Source organism: Chrysemys picta, chromosome 5 (assembly GCF_011386835.1).
Source record: "Chrysemys picta bellii isolate R12L10 chromosome 5, ASM1138683v2, whole genome shotgun sequence".
Classification (NCBI taxonomy): Eukaryota; Metazoa; Chordata; order Testudines; family Emydidae; genus Chrysemys; species Chrysemys picta.
Window position 1 is genome coordinate 84,367,490 of NC_088795.1, and position 18,914 is coordinate 84,386,403.

Consider the following 18,914-nt stretch of genomic DNA (forward strand, 5'->3'; position numbering starts at 1 on the left):
AACTTTTCATTCTCTAAGCAACTACAAATGAGATGGTGCACAGTCTATGTGTAAATTCTCAGGGTGTCTCATCTAGAAGAATTTGCTGCAAGTTATAACAGATTAATCATAACCATTTGAGAATTCCAAATGTATAGGGGAAGTTATTAATAGGCAGGGTTTGTGTTAAAAAGACCCTTTGGCAATGCACCAATAGCATTAGTTGAAATAGGCAAATCTTTTCCTGCATTTCTTTGTACTGAAATAACTCTATGGGCAAATACATCAGAATAGTATGGGGATTAACCAAATCATCTTTCAAAACTGATGTCTTTCAAAGCCGTATTCAGGAATTGGAATGGTAATTGTTTAGTACAATACGTTCAAAGTTGCATGAAAAACTCAAGCATGGAACATGACTTTTCATTTTTGTTTTGTTTAGTGTAAAGTACTGGATTGACAGCCCTGAGGACTAAATCTTATTTACAGAATGGACAGTGGCAGCACACATTTTCCCACCACTGTTTCAAGTAATGCAATAAATGTTTATCTTTACAAGGGTCTTGCTAATAATAAATCACCTCAGTCACCAATACATATCACATTTCCTGAGTAAAATCATCTATTAATTCCATATTCTTCCCCACTCCTGCAAACCCCCCTGTCCTTCCACCTGCCACACTCCACCAGGTTTCCAACTCCAGCACCTCATGGTGGATCCTCTAGTTGGCTCCCTTACTTGGGAACTGTTCCTTAGAGTGGCTGCAATAGTGGTAGGCACATGTCCTATGGCCACTAGCTAGTAAGTGCTTGGTCAGAATGAAACAAGGTCCATTCAGTGATAGGCTGGGTGAGGAAAGGGTTCCCTTTGCTTCTTGGGATGAGTGAGTCTTCCCTGCTCCTAAATGGATGTATGCACAAGTGTCAAATGAAAGACTGATCTCTGTGGCTAGAGTCTGGGGTGGGCCAGGCAAAAGTGCAGATTTTGACTGCTTCTTTGAACTCTAAATGGAGGTTGGGCAGAGAGAGGTAGGTGATAGTGGCTGGAGGACTCCACTCAGTGCAGCATTAGTTGAACCTACCTCCTCTCCCCTTCCTGTTGGGGCAGCTGGGAGTATGTGGGGTTAAGTAGGGACAGAGGCAGGATGGATGTTGCCCTTGCAGAAGCTGCAACAGCACTGGGTACACACATAATGCAGCTGATGCGGAAGGGCTAGGTTGTATCTATTTGGCATAACTCTGTGTAACAGAGAAGGGTGCATGTGTGCAGATTGCACTATTAATATGCTTACTGCTTTCCTGGTGTTCCAGGCTGTGCTGCAGCTGGTACAAAATAAGGGAAGGGTCATGCTCTGCTTTTTCAAAATCCTCTTTAGGTCAATGTGCACTCCCAGAGACTATAATTGTTCTTGACCCTTCACAGAGATAACTTCTTGTACATTTACCCCTCTTCCCACATGTGCAAGGGCAGGGACAATCAAGTTCTGAGTGAGCAGCATCAGAAGTGATTTTAACAAGCAGAGCTGTCTTTTTTGACTGGGCCTTCAAAATAAATATTTGCCGACTTTCCTTCTTCCCCTCCACAGACATGATTAGTTCCTATGCAGCATAATCAATCCACGGTGGGAAGGTTAACTTTGCTGAGAAAAGGTCTAGAAGTTTACTTTGAAAACCAGAGACTAGCTTTCAAAAATAATTGTTTAGAGATGCTGAGAACCAACACCTTGAACTGAGCTTTATGGGAGCTGTGGGTGCTCAGCACTTCTTAAAACCAGGCCCTGAGATTCTCCAACACTGAACACAAAACTCAGCTCTCCTATTAAGGGGCTTGTGAGAACTTCCTCCAGCTCATCAATGAATGTTCCTCAACCATCATCTGGAGGACCCCTGCTAAGAAGTTCATGTTCTGTGCCCATTTGAGTTTTGGCCTTGCAGTTGAAGAAGGGTGTCAAATGCAATGACTATTTTTGCCCACTAAGAATTAGAGTGGAACTGTCAATCCAGTTCTCACCAAACACCAATAAGATAACAACTTTTTTCACTGGAGACCTGTTAGATAAGAGGTTTTGTGTCCAATTACATACCCCCTAATTTGGATGATGGGTTTTTTACTCTTTTTTTTTTGCACACTACTGTGTGCTAGTTAAACTGTTATAGATCTTTTGTAGTTTGACATGTGCTTTTTATGGGGAGTGAATAACCCTGATGGGTAACAACAGGGGCCAAATCTTCAGCTACATCTGAGAATCATACATAGCAGGTTAGGGGGGGTGCAAAATGGACATAAGTGTCACCACTGCACTTCCTAAACAGTGAGCTGACTGCTGGGTTGGTCAGTGTTTGTAAGTTAGAGCAGCCATGGCCATAACCCCATAACTGTCCTTTAAAGAGATAGTACATTTCTTCACAAGTTAATAAATCGTCACTATGCCAGCAAAGGTTCCCTCTGTTTTGAAGTGATCCTCCTGGGACCAGACACACTAGCTCTGGGACCAGTTTCCCTTGGCAGTGGAGTACGAAGTAGGAATCTGACCCTGAATGTGTACAATTGGAGGTGCTGAATATTCACCCTGGACATCTCTGAGCATGAGGACATGCACTCACATCTGGGTATGCCATATACTCTGCCACACCTTTGCCCACTCATGAAGGAAGTACTCATTTATATACCATCCCTGCATTTGTCACTCCTCTAAGATGATACTTCTAGAAAAGATTTCAAAACAGCAGGCACTGGAATTACAGGAGAAGCAAGGGGAAGTGTGTATTTCTTGTGGGTAACTGGTTCTGGATAATACAATTAAACCTCCCCATCCCTTTAGGGAATGAACAAACAGATTATGCTGTGGCCATTGGTAATCAGGAATTTCCAACTGTTATTGCCCCTAGGTTAATAGGATTTTTTAGAAACTCTCTTTAATAAAAGAAAAGATGAAGAAAAAAAAGCATATTATTGCTGCTTGGGGGCTGAGTAGCTTAACTCTTGCTAACTGCATAGGTTATGCATATCTGTTCTCTTTGCTCCCTGCCACCACTACTCCACACATGTTAGCAAAATGTCAATGATCTGGTCCTCCAGGCTGATTTGGGATGAGTTCAAAATTTAAATTGTGCAGCATTGTGATATTTGTTTCAGTGCTTTATGCTAAGAAAAGGGAATTGTATTGGTCTCTTTTAAATAAAGAATTATTATTTATGTTAATCTGGCTGAATCATTATAGGTGAGAAAAGGCCAAAAACTGCCCTTCTGACAGATAAGTGGGTATCAGCAGTGGAAGTAGGGCGATATGGTCTGGTATGCCATGCCAGCAAGATATTTATAGCTGGTATGGCACACTGGAAAGAGGAGGAGCAGAACATGGGGCTGCTCCTCTGTCGCAGCTGTACTGCTCCCAGCCCTTCCACACAGGATCTCCTCTGTCTGTGTAGCAGCCCCGCCAGAGGACAGGGCTGGGGGCAGGGCTAGGGGTGGGTACAGACAGGCCGGAGGAGCTGCAGGCGTGGGGCCACCCTGTGGCCACATGTTCTGCTCCTTTCCCCGCTGCGGTTCCTAGGAGAGCCCTGCGGTTCAGGGCACTCCTGGGAACCACAGTGGGGAATGGAGCAGAACTCCCAGCTCCACCCCCTGCCCTTTCACTGAACTGTGTCTTCTCTGGCTCCCAGCAGCAGCCCCCTGGAGGACAGGGCTTGGGGAGGTGGGGCTGGGGCAGTACAGCTTCTGGAGGAGCTGCTGGCATTCTGCTCCTTTCCCCGCTGCCTCCTGGGGGCCCCCCGTACCAGTAAAAAATTGATTCCACTTGCACCACTGGTGGGTATCCTCCATTCAGAGCAGCCTGGCAGCCAAATTTCTTGACATCCTTCTCCTGGCACTTTATTATTCACTTGGGGGAATGGTCATCCAAAGGGAATTATTGTAATTGCAATGGGACCATCCTAATTTGGTGCTGTATATCAATTAAACATTATATTCTGTTTGGACCATCCCTTGTGATGGACCCTGGAACAGTGGGGATAAGTTAAGTAATGTACAAGTTCTTGATTTTTTTATGAAAAAGAGAGAGAGGATAATGGACTATCTGCAGAAGAAAGAAAAGTCTATAGAAGATTAGGATAATTTTCAAATCTGAATAAAGTTCATAACTCAGAGCAGCAGGAAATACAAAGTTTTAAAGATGTGATTTATTTTCTGTTAGTTTTAATTCAAAAATTCACCTGTTGTATATTGCAAATTTCTGTGACATTGAACACAGTACAATATAAATCTGCTAAATGGTATCCCTAGCCCAGAGACAGCAAATGGCTGATGTTATAACAACTCCTTATTTCTTTATAAGGTTGTAAAATGCAGCAATATAGCAGCAGCCAGAATGGTTTTAGGGATAAATGTTTTCTTAAATAAGTAGTTTTTATATTAAAATACTCCTGTTTTAGCCAAGTTTGGGTTTGACTGGTGGTGCAGTAATTGCTGAGGCTGTTTCTGGTCATTTGCTATTTTTGCTGAGTGCAGGTTCAGGTAGGGCTGTGATGGTGTAAAATATCTTTCTATTTTTGTTTCCATCTCATGGCAGTTTGTTACTGTCATGTGATCCTTTCATAAATGGCTATGCTCTGTTCTATTACTGCTGTTTGGCATCATTATCCTTGTGGGTCATCTGAGCTATAGGATGGCATGGCTGCTTTATGTTAAACAAACAATTAGGAGATACTCTTGCCCAAGTTTGTATTCACTGCACATGTCTGCCTCTGTCTTGATGCAAGTAAACATCTGTGCAAACTGGACATGTTTCCCAGTGATAGAGAGAACACTAGTCAATTGGCCTTATAGCATTAGTATAAAAGACATTAGTGATGCTAAAAAAACATCCTATGATCCATTTATAAAAGCTTGTGAATAGTGAATCTCATTGAGAAATTTTATTTGGTTCTCATCCAAGAAGTTTTTATGTTCCCCTTAAGTTATGAGTCTTTTGATTTTCCTGACTCTATTTTTTGCATCTCATGCAATCAGATGCTTTTCCTTTCTCTAAATTTCCATGACATGATTTTCTCCCTCCCTTCAAGTATATCAGCGGAAAAACCCACACATTTCATTTCCTTGTCTTCCCTCTATGCGTTGCCCTTCTCTAATAGGCTCACCCAGTATTATCATCATGATGCCTCAGACGCTCAGTAGGTGTAGTAGCCTCTGCTGGGCCTGCACCAGATGCTCCATTCCAGTCTCACAAGTTCGAGGGTTGGCTCAGAAGTACTGGCATAGGAAATCCCTGGAGCCTGTGAAATTTTAAGACAGCAGCCAACTTGGGGCCAGCAAAGACTGCCAAACTTACTAGGAGTTAAAGGTAATGTGGACTACAAAGGGAGCCCTATGAGGGGGGTGTGCTGAGAGTGGGGTAGTGTCAGTGGAAGAAACTGAAGCATGGGAAGAACAGAGAATATTTAGAATCACTGTGTCCAGGCCGGTTGCGTGCATTCAGAGTGAGGTAATGAAAAGAGGGTGCAGAAAAAATAGAAGTCAAAAGGGCATGCAGGGTTGGGGAGGGTGATAGTTGAAGGGTTGAAAATGTTTTGCTAACTCTTTTCCCACCACACTCTTCCATTATTTGTTATTTTCATACACATCTACAATTCCTGGGTCTACCCAAAAACAGAAATAGAAGTGCCAAAATGTTGGGAGAGGGGCTGTTTTTGTCTTATTTCCAGGCAGAACAGAAGTAAACATTAAGAAAATCCTTTTGTGAGAATCTGTTCTCATCAGATTTATAGAATAATTTTGTAGACTTAAGGGGTTTGGAGTGCACTTTTGAAAAGTATCTGAACTTCTGACAGCTTATTCAGTCCAAATCTCTGAACACTAAGATTTGCCCATTACTCCTCAATGTAAGCCTCTACTCATTTTCTTTTTCTCTTTCTCTCATATACACATCATCCTCCACCACTCTTGGTTCACCTCACATACCAGATAAAACAAATATCTGATTCAGAAAACATCCAATCGGAATGAGTGTCTGGTTCTGAGAATTTCCAGTTGTTTTTGCAATTCCATTGGCTTCTCCTCATCCCTAACAGAAAGTTCTATGGTATGATAATGTTAATTTCACAAATATGATTCAATGAAAGCCTAATGGACACTTTGAGGGACCTTTTTCTTCAGAGTTCACATTTTGTGGCAGCTCTCCTTCAATACAACAGAGAATGTGTCTTGCTTATATAGTGAATGGAGAAAATAAAGCTTATATTGAATGGAGAAAATAAATTTTAGAGGCATACCTCTTGTTAAAGTGTCTTAAGCAAAGGTGGATTAGTTCTTTTAAATTAGTGGTTTTCTAGCCTCTTAAAAATAGCAAGCAATGGTTTGAGCTTATATTCTTTACAGACAAAAAATTGTGAGAAAAATGTTGACATATCTGAGAGGTCTTTAAAGTGAACTATATTGACAAAACACTTCCTAATTAAATGCTATTTTTATTTTGCGATTTGGGACATAAAAGGTTGGGACAGCAGAGGAACAAAGACAGTATTTATTTCAGTGAATACACAGGCTGGATTCTCAGCTAATGTAAACTAGCATACATCCATTGACTTCAGCTGAGGATTCAGACTATGATATTTAATTAATTCTGAAAAAAAATCTTCTCCAAAGGAAGCATTTTTTCTGGCATGCTGCCTGATAGAAGAGTAGCTAAATCTGTGATTTTTTTTCTCTTCCCTTTCCCCTAAGTGAAGATTTGATGGTAACTTGGAAGAAATAACTCCATTCTCTTGCATCCCAAATAGCTGAGCAAGTTTTCATATAAACGCTAGAGGTTTTTCTTCTCTCCCACTCCAGCTGAACAAACAGAATGAAAAGTCTGACAATCGAAGTGTGCTGATAGAGAATTGTGCCTGGGTTTTATCTTCAAAACATTCTTTTTTTTAGTGACAATAATACTTTCCTGCATTGTTCAACTGTTAAAGTTAGATTAGGTGGCAGACAGAGTAGAAGAAGGAAGAACTGATTAGATTTTGACTTCACCATATGGCTCCCAATAATTAAATATTTGAATTGAGCCTGACTAATCCATATATTAGAAATTCTTTCATATTTTTCTCTGCCCTGTAGTGAAGCTGGTGGAGAGGGCTCTGCCTTCCAAGTGAATCCTTTTCGAGAGTGCTGTATTTGTATATTTTATGATATCAAGCATCTTGAACATTATGATGACTGTCTGGTAGACTGCCATGTACCATGGATTTAGGCACATAATCACCTCTTCAGGCACCTCAGTCCAACATTTAGGCACCCCTGAGACTGACAAAACAACCACCCAGCTGTCTCTTAACCTTGTAATCACCTAAACTCCTTAAGCTCCCAGTTTCTGCTGGTATAATCGCTTAGGAGCTTACATTTCTGCTGGTTGGCATGCACAAAGCCACTTATGTCCTCATGCCACCAAACTTCTTGGTGCCTTAGCTCACACCCGAGCTCTGGCGGGATTCTCAGACTAGGCATTCCCCTACCTATTTCACCTTTGGGGCCTGACCTGAGCACATCTAACCTGCACAAATGACAACCAGGGGCAAGAATTCATTGTTATCCTATAGCCAGTATATAGGGCACTCACACAGCCCTTGAGAGACCCAGGTTTGAAAACCTACTATGCCTAATTTGGAACAAGGACTTGAGCCCACATCTCCCATATCCCTAGCTATTCTGGGGTGGGCTTCTAAATCTCTTCTGTTGGAGCTGGATTATTATTTGAATTATTATTCAATATTATTCAAATAATTAAATATTTGAATTTCAGTCTCCCAGATTCCACACGAGTTCCTTAATCACTGACCTATTGTCTATAATAGAGTGGGTCTACCTCCTTTCAACTGCTAGGGCTCAGGTTACTGAAGCAGGCCAAGATACTTTAGGTGACTAACTTCAGAAGGTGGTTCATGATTGAGGGATGGGGGTAAGGCCCCACATCTATTTTTTGCATTTCATTCATGTCTTGCTTAGGTGACTCCCTACTTAATAGCTGAATTCTGGGAATCCCTTTTTAGGTGCCAAACACTCCCCCTACAAAGCATGGGGAACCTGACTTTTCTAACTTGGGGCTATGAATTCCACTGGATGGCAGGGCATATAGGAGTTAGGTGCACCTAAGTCCCTTTTATGAAACTAACCCTTTGTGGCTACCAAGCTGGCTTCTTTTGTAGAGCTCAATATTGTTTTCACAAGTCACTCTTGTCACACTGGGAGCATATAGCACAGATGCTCTGGAAGGAGATAATTGCAAAGCTACCCTAAAGACTGTAATCTCCTCATCAGCTCTGTCATAAACATTGAGGTGACACTTGCTGTTCCAGCAAATTGAGCTGAGTACATAATAAACTGAGGCTTCATCAGGGAACAGAAACAAATGGACCTTCTTCTTGGGAATAAAAGGCAAACTGGACCTGCACCCAAGTGCTCAAAATGACATGTCATCCAAATGGTAATGATGTGATAGAGATAAGCCAACTAAAATACATGGGTGGTTGAAGTATTATTATTCAGAATTTACTTGCTTAGCAGTGCATTTTATAATAAACCTGTAGGCTAACTAATTTCATAATTATTTACCTGCATGGATATGCTAGAAATTCAATACTTTGTTCTTCAGCCCCCCAATCGCTTCTTTATATGAGCACAGCTGTACTAAAATGCAGTGAAACCTGTGTTAAGCAACCACCCAAGGGAAGGGACCTGAAAAAAAAAATCAATTGCCTAGCAAAGGAGGCCTTTAGCTAAAGGTCATACAAAATTGTACTGAAAACCTTGGGGATTCTCTAAAGTGGTTATTTAAGACAGTTGCCTTTTGGAGATGGTATTTATTGCCAGTTTTAGTGTGCCTGCCAACTGAACTGGTATAAGGATTTGGGGGATTCACAGATTTAAAGGCCAGAGGGGACCACTGCGATCATCTAGACTGACTTCCTGTATAGCACAGGCCATAGAACTTCACCAAAATAATCGCTAGAGCAGCTCTTTTAGAAAAAATATCTAATGTTGATTTAAATATTGCTAGTGATGGAGAATCCACCCCAACCCTTGGTAAATTTTTCCAATGGTTAATTATTCTCTCTGTTAAAAATTTACATTTTATTTCCAATCTGAATCAATCTAGCTTCAGTTTATAGCCATTGTTATACCTTTCTCTGCTAGATTGAAGAGCCAATTATCCAATATTTCTTCCCCATGCAGGTACTTACATAGACTAATCAAGTCATTTTTTAACTTTTTCTTTGTTAAGGTAAATAAATAGTGCTCTTTGAGTCTACCACTATAGGATGTGTTTTTTAGTCCAATGAAATCCAAATGGAAGGTCTTTCCTCTCCATTTATAATAATAATTTACACACATAGGGATGATAGACTCATGAAACAAGGAGCCAAGCAGACCATCAGAGCTGACAGGGAAATTTCATCTATTTAAAGTAATTGCAAACATCTTTTTTTAAAGGCTGGAATGCACTAAAAGCAGTCCCCTCTCCTCCCCCCGCCCATCTACCTCATCCATCAACTTGGATTTTAAAAAAATGTTTATGGTCTGATTGGTTACAGTGGTGGTTTGCCATGTTTAGTTTCATCTTCCTGTGATTGCTGAACAAAGCAATTGAAAATCCTGCAGATTCCCCTCACCCTCTTGAAATGTTATTATGGTATTTAAACTGGGGTTTTTTGTGTGTGTAGAATATTTGCTTAATGAAACAGCTGCTACCACTGAAGAGATATGCATTGTAATATATTTCCCTGTTCTGATATGCATGGTACAATAAGAGCAAAATAGATGGACTAATAACGAAGCTACAGTAGCTGCCTGTGGATCAGCTGGTAATAATCCCGCTATTATGACACTTTTGATTCTGTGGTCTTTCTGGCATTTGACAGCCTGAGAGTTTAGTTAAATATGTCAAAGTTTTAAAGCAAAACCTCACTTATAAGAAAAATCTTCCTCGGATCAGCATTTAAAGATGAAGAATTAGGAGACGCACTTAAGGCAGCTACAGCTGTCCACTTGCAACACACTGCTGTGATTATAAAAATAAATTACTGACATTAGTAGTACTTGTCTTGCCTCTGGGAAAGTTTAATACTCACATTTAGGTCTGGAAAAGTGTTGTTTTGTTCTTGACTTAGCCTGAAGAGTTTTCTGCCCAATTTGAGCCATGCTGTGATGACTTGCAATTTAATGTTGGATTTGTCAGACTCTGCCTGAAGATAATTTCTTCTTACTAGCCATTGTCATTCCACACTTCTGTTGTTCTGAGTTTACAATGCAACTTTTCAGAAATAACAAAAAAGGGAAATACCCCTTTTCTGATCAGTTCATGTGAAATGCTATTAGTCAGTACAGCTCAGTGCCCAATCACTGTTTAAAAGCAAGAGAAAACCATTTGGTGCCTACAAAAATGTGGTCCATGTTTTCACTTCAGTGAAGTGGATGTAAATTCTGCTCCAAAGTAATGAACTTTACATTATGGACAGTACAATAGGGCAACCAGCGCACTATATACTGGTGAATTTCTGTCTTCCTCTCAGTAACTATATTCTTGCTGTGGAAGGAGAGATAGGGAGAGCATATTAATTATTTTTATTATTATGCTGAATGTATTGTCTATTTACTCATACAAAATCTCATCTGAAATCAGTGGGATTTTTTTTTTAACAGAGCAAGAAGTGCATGATTAGCCTTGTATGACCATGAGCGAACTTCTGCTACAAAATCCATGTTTGGATTAGGATATTTCCTCCCTCCCCACAAAATAAAATAAAAAATTAAGGGCATTTGCTCTTGGGTCTTCATTTATACTCCTCTGTAGCTAATCTTGACAAAACGAAATTTCTTTATGTGGTTCAACAATGCAAAAAACAAGTATTTTAAAATTTTTAAATCACAATAAGAAACTTTTTTGACACATAAATAGCACTTTGAGAGATTCTTGTGGCTACCACAGCCACATTCCACTTCTTTCCTCTTTTAGGCCAAATGTGTGATTCCCATCCCCCACCGCCCCATATAGTTACACTGATGCAAACCCCAACAGTAGACATGCTGTGTCATTGCAAAGTATGACCAACACTGGTGCAGTATACATACAGCAGGAATTTGTACGCTACTTTGTGTAGCTACACTATTGCAATTCTCCCTCTCCTCCCCACCCCCACAGTGTACACACACACACACACACAGTATATGTACAGCTTTGCTTCTTTTATATCTTTCCCAGATAGATTAAAGAGGCCTTTAGTAACTGGTATTTTCTCCTCATGGGGGTACTTCGACCTGCTAATCAAATCACCTCTCAATCTCCCTTTTAATAAGATAACAGATTGAACTCTTCAAGTCTCACTGTAAGACATTTTCTCAAGCCCTCAAGTCATTTTTGTGGGTCTTTTTCACTCACTCTCCATTTTTGCAACATTCTTTTCTGAATGCAGACACCAGAATGGGATGCAATATTCCAGTATCAATCTCACCAGTGCTGTATACAGAAGTAAAATCAGCTCCCTACTCTGTACCTCCAAGGATCACATTAGCCTCTTCCGCTACAGCATCACCGAGAGCTCATGTTGAGTTGCTGTCCACTGTGACTTCTAAATCTTTTTCAGAGACACTGCTTTCCAGGATACAGTTCCCTATTCTGTAGATATGGCCTGCATTCCTTGTTCCTAGATATAATTTGCATTTAGCTGCTGTCATAAACAGATAGTTAAGGATTAATGCCTCTTTTACCTGTAAAAGTTTAAGAAGTTCACCTAGCCTAGCTGACACCTGACCAGAGAACCAATGGGAGGACAAGATGGTTCAAAGGGAAGGAGGAAAGTTCCCTTTGTCTGTGTGAGTTTCACCTTTGACCGGAGTGGGAAAGATCCAGAATTCAGCCCCTTATCAAGTAGTGAGTATTAGTGAAGGAAATAAATAGATTTATGTTTATTTCTTTGTAACCTGTCTTGTGCAATTAGAGGAATAGTTAAATTGGGTATTTTGGTTTTTTTTTTTTTTTTGGTGTAACTAAGTTTTTGCCCAGGGGAACATCCTCTGTGTTTGGAATCTGTTGTCAGTGAGAGTAGCTGGTATGCTAATCTCTCCCAGAGGGTTTTCTTTTTCTTTTCTTTAATTAAAAGACTTTTTCTTAATACTGGATTGATTTTTCCTTGTTTTTAGATCCAAGGGGGTTGGATCTGGATCCACCAGGAGTTGGTGGGAGAAAGGAAGGGGGATGGTTAATTTCTCCTTGTTTTAAGATCCAAGGGATTGGATCTGTGTTCACCAGGGAATTGCTCAAAGCTACCCAGGGAAGGGAATTAGTGCTTGGGAGTGGTGGCAGCCAGACCAGATCTAAGCTGTTAATTGAGCTTAGAGCTTCTCATGCAGGTCCCCACATCTATATCCTAAAGTGGAGAGTGGGGAAGGAACCTTGACAGCTGCAATACAATGTATTTTGTTGGAATGGTTCCAGGTTACCAAGTGACCTCAAAGCACTCTGTATCAGTGCCCTGTCCTTATAATAATTTACCACTCCACCAATCTTCATGTCATCCACAAATTTTATCAGCAGTGATTTTCCCAATCATGGATGAAAATGTTGAATAGCATTGGACCTAGTACTGAATCCTGCAGAGCCCCACTAGAAACACACCCATTCAATGATGATTCCCCATTGACAATTACATTTTTGAGATCTATCAGTTAACCAGTTCTTAATCCATTTAATGAATGCTTTATTGATATTATATAATGCTATTTTTTTTAATTATAAGGTTGTGCAGAATTAACTCAAATGCCTTACAAAGTGTAAGTATATTACATCTACACAGTTATCTTTATCAATCAAATTAATAATCTCAAAGAATGAAATCAGCTTTGTTTGACAAGCTCATTTTCCATGAAACCATGTTGACTAGCATTAATTATATTCTTAACCTTTAATTCTTTATCAGATAAATCGCATATAAGCTTTTCTATTATTTTCCCTGGTATAGAAGTCAGGCTAAATGGCCTATATTTACCCAGGTCATTCTAAATGATCAGCCCATTTTAAATATTTCCACAATATTAGCATCCTTCCAGTCTTTTAGAAATACCCTGGTATTCAATGATTTGTTAAAAATTAACTTCAGCCAACATTATCTTCTAACAACTTTTTTCATAGATTCCAAGGTCAGAAGGAAGTATTGTGATCATCTAGTCTGACCTTCTGTATAACACAGGCCAGGAAACTTCTCCAAAATAACTACTAGAGCAGATCTTTTAGAAAAACATCCAATCTTGATTTTAAAATTGCTAATGATGGAGAATTCACCATGACCCTTGGTTGGTTGTTTCAATGGTTAATTACTCTCATGGTTAAAATTTTACACTTTATTTCCAGTCTGAATTTGTCTAGCTTCAACTTCCATCCACTGGATTATGTTATACCTTTGTCTGCTAGACTGAAAAGCACATTGTTAAATATTTGTTTCCTATGTGTATATTTGTAGACTATAATCAAATCACCTCTTAATATTCTCAAAAAGAAGAACAGGAGTACTTGTGGCACCTTAGAGACTAACAAATTTATTAGAGCATAAGCTTTCGTGGACTACAGCCCACTTCTTCGGATGCATATAGAATGGAACATATATTGAGGATATATATATATACACACATACAGAGAGCATAAACAGGTGGGAGTTGTCTTACCAACTCTGAGAGGCCAATTAATTAAGAGGAAAAAAAAAACTTTTGAAGTGATAATCAAGATAGCCCAGTACAGACAGTTTGATAAGAAGTGTGAGCATACTTACAAGGGGAGATAGATTCAATGTTTGTAATGGCTCAGCCATTCCCAGTCCTTATTCAAACCGGAGTTGATTGTGTCTAGTTTGCATATCAATTCCAGCTCAGCAGTCTCTCATTGGAGTCTGTTTTTGAAGTTTTTCTGTTGTAATATAGCCACCCGCAGGTCTGTCACTGAATGACCAGACAGGTTAAAGTGTTCTCCCACTGGTTTTTGAGTATTTTGATTCCTGATGTCAGATTTGTGTCCATTAATTCTTTTGCGTAGAGACTGTCCGGTTTGGCCAATGTACATGGCAGAGGGGCATTGCTGGCACATGATGGCATATATCACATTGGTAGATGTACAGGTGAACGAGCCCCTGATGGTATGGCTGATGTGACCTGTACTGGGCTATCTTGATTATCACTTCAAAAGTTTTTTTTTTTCTTAATTAATTGGCCTCTCAGAGTTGGTAAGACAACTCCCACCTGTTTATGCTCTCTGTATGTGTGTATATATATATCCTCAATATATGTTCCATTCTATATGCATCCGAAGAAGTGGGCTGTAGTCCACGAAAGCTTATGCTCTAATAAATTTGTTAGTCTCTAAGGTGCCACAAGTACTCCTGTTCTTCTTTTTGCGGACACAGACTAACACGGCTGCTACTCTGAAACCTCTTAATATTCTCTTTGTTAAGCTAAATTGATTGAGCTCCTAGAGTCTATCATTATGAGGCATGTTTTCTAATTTTTTAATCATTCTCATGGCTCTTCTCTGAACTCTCTACAGTTTATCAACATCCTTCTTAAATTGTGCACAGCAAAACTACACTCAGTATTCCAGGAGCCATCATACCAGTGTCAAATATAGTGTTAAAATAACCTCACTACTGCTACTAGAGATTCCCCTGTGTATGCATCCAAAATATCATGCGGTATCAAGCTAAATGCTTTACAGAAGTTTCAGGATATTACATCGTCATCGCTATTACTTTTATCAACCAAATTTATAATCTCATTTTAAAAAATCATCGTTAGTTTGACAATTCTATTTTTCCATACACCCACGTTGATGAACATTAATTATATTACCCTCTAATTCCATATTAATTTACAGTTTTGTATCCAATGATCCACTATCTTGCCCAAGATTTAAGTCAGATTGACAGGCCTATAATTACCCAGGTCATTCCGTTCACCCCGTCAAAATATTGGCACAGCATTAGTTTTCTGGAACTTTCATGGTGCTCCAAGACTTATTGAAATTAATCATTAACCGTCCAGGGAGCACCTCAGTTAGATCTTTTAAACTTCTAGGATACAAGTTTATCTGGACCTGCTGATTTAAAGATATCTAACTATAGTAGCTTCTGTTTAATATGGACATGCCTGCACTATGCTAACTAGTGGCCTAAATTGGTCTTCTTACATGTTATAAACCAGATACGTAATTTTTTATTCACCAATTTTCATTTGGCCTTGCAACCTGCTTTAGTCAAGGACTTATTGAAGGTTCATAATGATAGCATTCAGATATGCAGCATCATCCCACTGATGAGCCTGAGCACCATGTCCATTAACAGTTGAAAAGTTGTCGCTGCTCCAAGTAAGCTGAAAGGCATTGTTCTGAAGTGGAAGAGCCCTAAGGGCTTCAAGAAGGCCATTTTGTCTTGTAATGCAGGTGATACAGGTATCTTTTTGTAAGATCTATAGTACTGCTATATTTGGTAGACCCTAGATGTTCTAATAGCTCATCCATTCATGGCATCAAATGTGTGTCAAACTTTGAGACTGCATCAAACTTTTCTGAAATCTATACCAAAGTGCATTGAATTATCAGGTTTTGGGACAAGAATGATGGGACTTTGCCAAACTCTTTGGGACTCCTCAGCTAGCCCTACATCCAGTGTAGCTTGCAACTCATCCTGGATGATCTCCCAAATCTTCAGAGATCAAGTATGAGGCGTCTCTCTAACCTGCTGTCCCAGGACTCATGATGTGATGGTATAATCAGCTGGATCCAGCCAGGTGCAGAGGAGAATATATTTGGAAAGACATCAATGAGATTTAAAACCTGACCTCTTTGTTCAGACAGGAGTTTGCTGCACTTGTGCTGACTCTTGATGAATGGGCGGCTTGACGACCCAGCTCCAGCTCTGGAGTTAACATCCCGTCTCTGGTTTTCCAAGAATTAAGCAAGTTCACATGGTAAAATCCAGTTTTTTCCCACCTCCCTAGCAGCAGATTTTGTAATCCACAGAGCCAACCTAACAAACCACTTCAAAAAATGCTTGCCATCTGGTTAGCATTATGGATTCCATGCTGGGAAGCAATAATAGAGCTCAGTCCTCAGGGGTTGGAAGATCCGTAGACATGCACCCTTGTTGTAAGTTTGTTTTCTCACCTGCTGCCCTGGCAGGTTTTCAAAAGCAAAAACTCCCAGCCTCTTGAGGTGCTCCTGGAACTATGTTACATACCCAGTTGTTCTCATTGCCTTCGGATTCTGCTCTTCTCAATCCTCAGGCAGGATGTCTAATATTCCTTGAGACAACCACCTGTATAACAGTTCAAAAGGAGAGAATCTGATGGAGGATTGTACTACCGCCCTAATGGTGAACAAAATCCCCGTGAATGGATTGTAGGAACATTGTGTCCCCTGTCTAAGTACTTGTATTATGCTCCTCACCAGGATATCTAAGCACCTTACAAAGATACTTTCAAGGAAATCAAATTAAGTAGGCTGCAGTTGTTTACAATTTCTGTTAAAATATATTATTTTTAAAAAAATACAGTGGTTATTTCTTTATTTACTCTTTTGGAACCTCATAGGAGAGTTTTAGTGATTTTTATAAAAATATCTGTGCATTTGACCTTTAAAAGTTCTATTTATGGTGCATTGTTCCCGCTCTCATTGATGTCACTAGCAGCTTTGGGCTTGCCTCACCTCCCCCTTAAGAGAAAAAAAAACCATCGTATTAGAGTGAGATTGATGTTCTGTTGGATCCGGTGGATTAGTTTCCCTATAGGCTTGCTTAGATCAGAGTCTGAAACTAAGAACCATCTACTGCACCTGAAAGGTGGATGCTGTTTCCATCTATGTCAGTGGTAATTGTTCATGCTTATCAAGGTCAATTTTTGTTAGGCTTTCATTTTATGTTAAGCCTTTTAGAAATGTTGGTTCTGATACTCTCACAGCAGTTTTATGCCTGCGTAACTCTGTTTAAACAGGTGTGTTTAAAATCAATGGCATAGAATGGAGTGCAGAAACAGGCCTATTTTGTATAAACAAAAAAATGAGAGTCTGTATAACACTCACTAGCAAAATTTGAAGGTTCTCTTCCTCTCAGTTTTAAGCATGGGGAAGGTGATATTTCACTGCAATTCTACTGCATATCCAATTACCAGGCATCTAATTGCAGTTTTTATACTGAAAACCAGTCATGATAAATTAATTCTTTTATATGTATTAAAAAATGTAAAAGGGAGAAGGGGGAAATGTGACCTTGTAGAGAAGATAGATGCCTGACCCCGTCTCCTCTCCCTTCCCCTTCCACCCCCAACTAATTCTTAACAATGTGGGGCTCCCAGGTATCTAAATGATAAGTTTCTGTCAGAAATTTACTAATTAAATCAGGGGAGTCCTTTTGGTTGTGCTATTATGGATCCTGCTGGGAAAAATAGGAACACCAGACAACCCAAAGACTGAGTCTCCAAAGAAAGGTAAGGCTGAGGGACCCCAGCAGTCTTTCACACAGAACTTTGCAGCTATGAAGAACTTCAGCTACCAAATTTAATCTTTTATCTCAAGATATACATGGACTCTAAAGATGTGGGAAAAATCAAAGTTTGTTTAACCTACTTAGATAACAAACTATTAAAAACTGCCATAGAATTGAAGAAGGTTAAAATGGAGAATGTTCCCTTCAGGGAAAGACTAACCAAGCTTGAGAAGAAACAAGGAGATCTTGAAAACAGATCATGCAGGAATAATTTGCAGTTACTGGGGGTCCCTGAAGGGCTGGAAGGAAAAAAAAACCATTGTAGCTTTCTCCACAACACACACTCTGAGGTACTGGGATTGGATCCCAGTTTGCCTCCCCTGGAGATTAAAAGGGCTCGTCGAGTGGCAGGGGCCAGAAGGAGAGAGAACAATAATAACCCAGACCCATCATGTTTAAATTGCTAAAATTTAATGACAAAGGTAAGCTGGTATCTGCTGCTAGGCAAAAAGGAACTCTTAAGTATAAGGATTTTAAATTTTCTTTGTATCCCGATTTCTCTGCCAATTTAAGGAAGAAGAAAGCAGCATTTAATGCTAACAAATGAATTCTCAGGGGATCAGATATTAAATACAACCTCAAATATCCTGTGATCTTCATAATGAAACTGACAGACTCTGTGAAATACTTCAATACCCCATCAGATGCTTGGCAAGCACTACAGGAATTGAGACCAAATCTCACTAAGGGTAAGCCATCATCCTCTCATAAAGGAAAAGAAAATGAAGAATATAAGCCCTGAAGAAAAGGACTCATGATTGGGAAAACCAGGTAACTCATGTACATATTTGATGTTTGATATTTAATAGTTTTATAGGCTGTAATTAGTACTGTTAGACAAGATATTTAGTATAGCTTGATAATTAATACTTTCAGTATATTGATAAGCCAATATGCGTATATCTATATATTCATAACTATATTACTCTTACCTGTTTATTTCTACTTATATGGCTATATGTATGTCTAGATGTTTATTAGATATACATGATATATACATTATTTGGTGCTGGTCCTGCCTTGAGCAGGGTGTTGGACTAGATGACCTCTTGAGGTCTCCTCCAACCCTAATCTTCTATGATGCTAATATATTCATAACTATTTACTTGCATGTTATTTGTGACTACCTATATCTCTTTATATGGATACTTGTGCGGTTTTATGCTTCTATTCATATGTAAATCTTATATATTTATAATATGTATGGTAATATATTCATATTTATTTTCACACACATCATCATTTATGTCACTTCATATTTACTTTTTTCATTAGTCTATGGGTATAAATATTTATATACCATGTGAATATTAGCATTTATATACTACATATTATTTCTTATGCATTCATATCTATGAAACAACAGGTTTCATTCATTTATA

At 39.3% G+C, this 18,914-nt stretch overlaps 1 long non-coding RNA gene across 1 annotated transcript in view; it reads left to right on the plus strand.

Moving 5' to 3' along the window:
* The window catches only part of LOC122172320 (uncharacterized), a 31,616-nt gene extending 13,313 nt beyond the window's left edge, over positions 1-18,303 (plus strand). Inside the window, exon 2 of the long non-coding RNA XR_010601458.1 lies at positions 18,046-18,303. This is a non-coding gene — a long non-coding RNA (uncharacterized LOC122172320). The remainder of the gene's footprint in view (positions 1-18,045) is intronic.
* Positions 18,304-18,914: the final 611 nt, after the last annotated feature.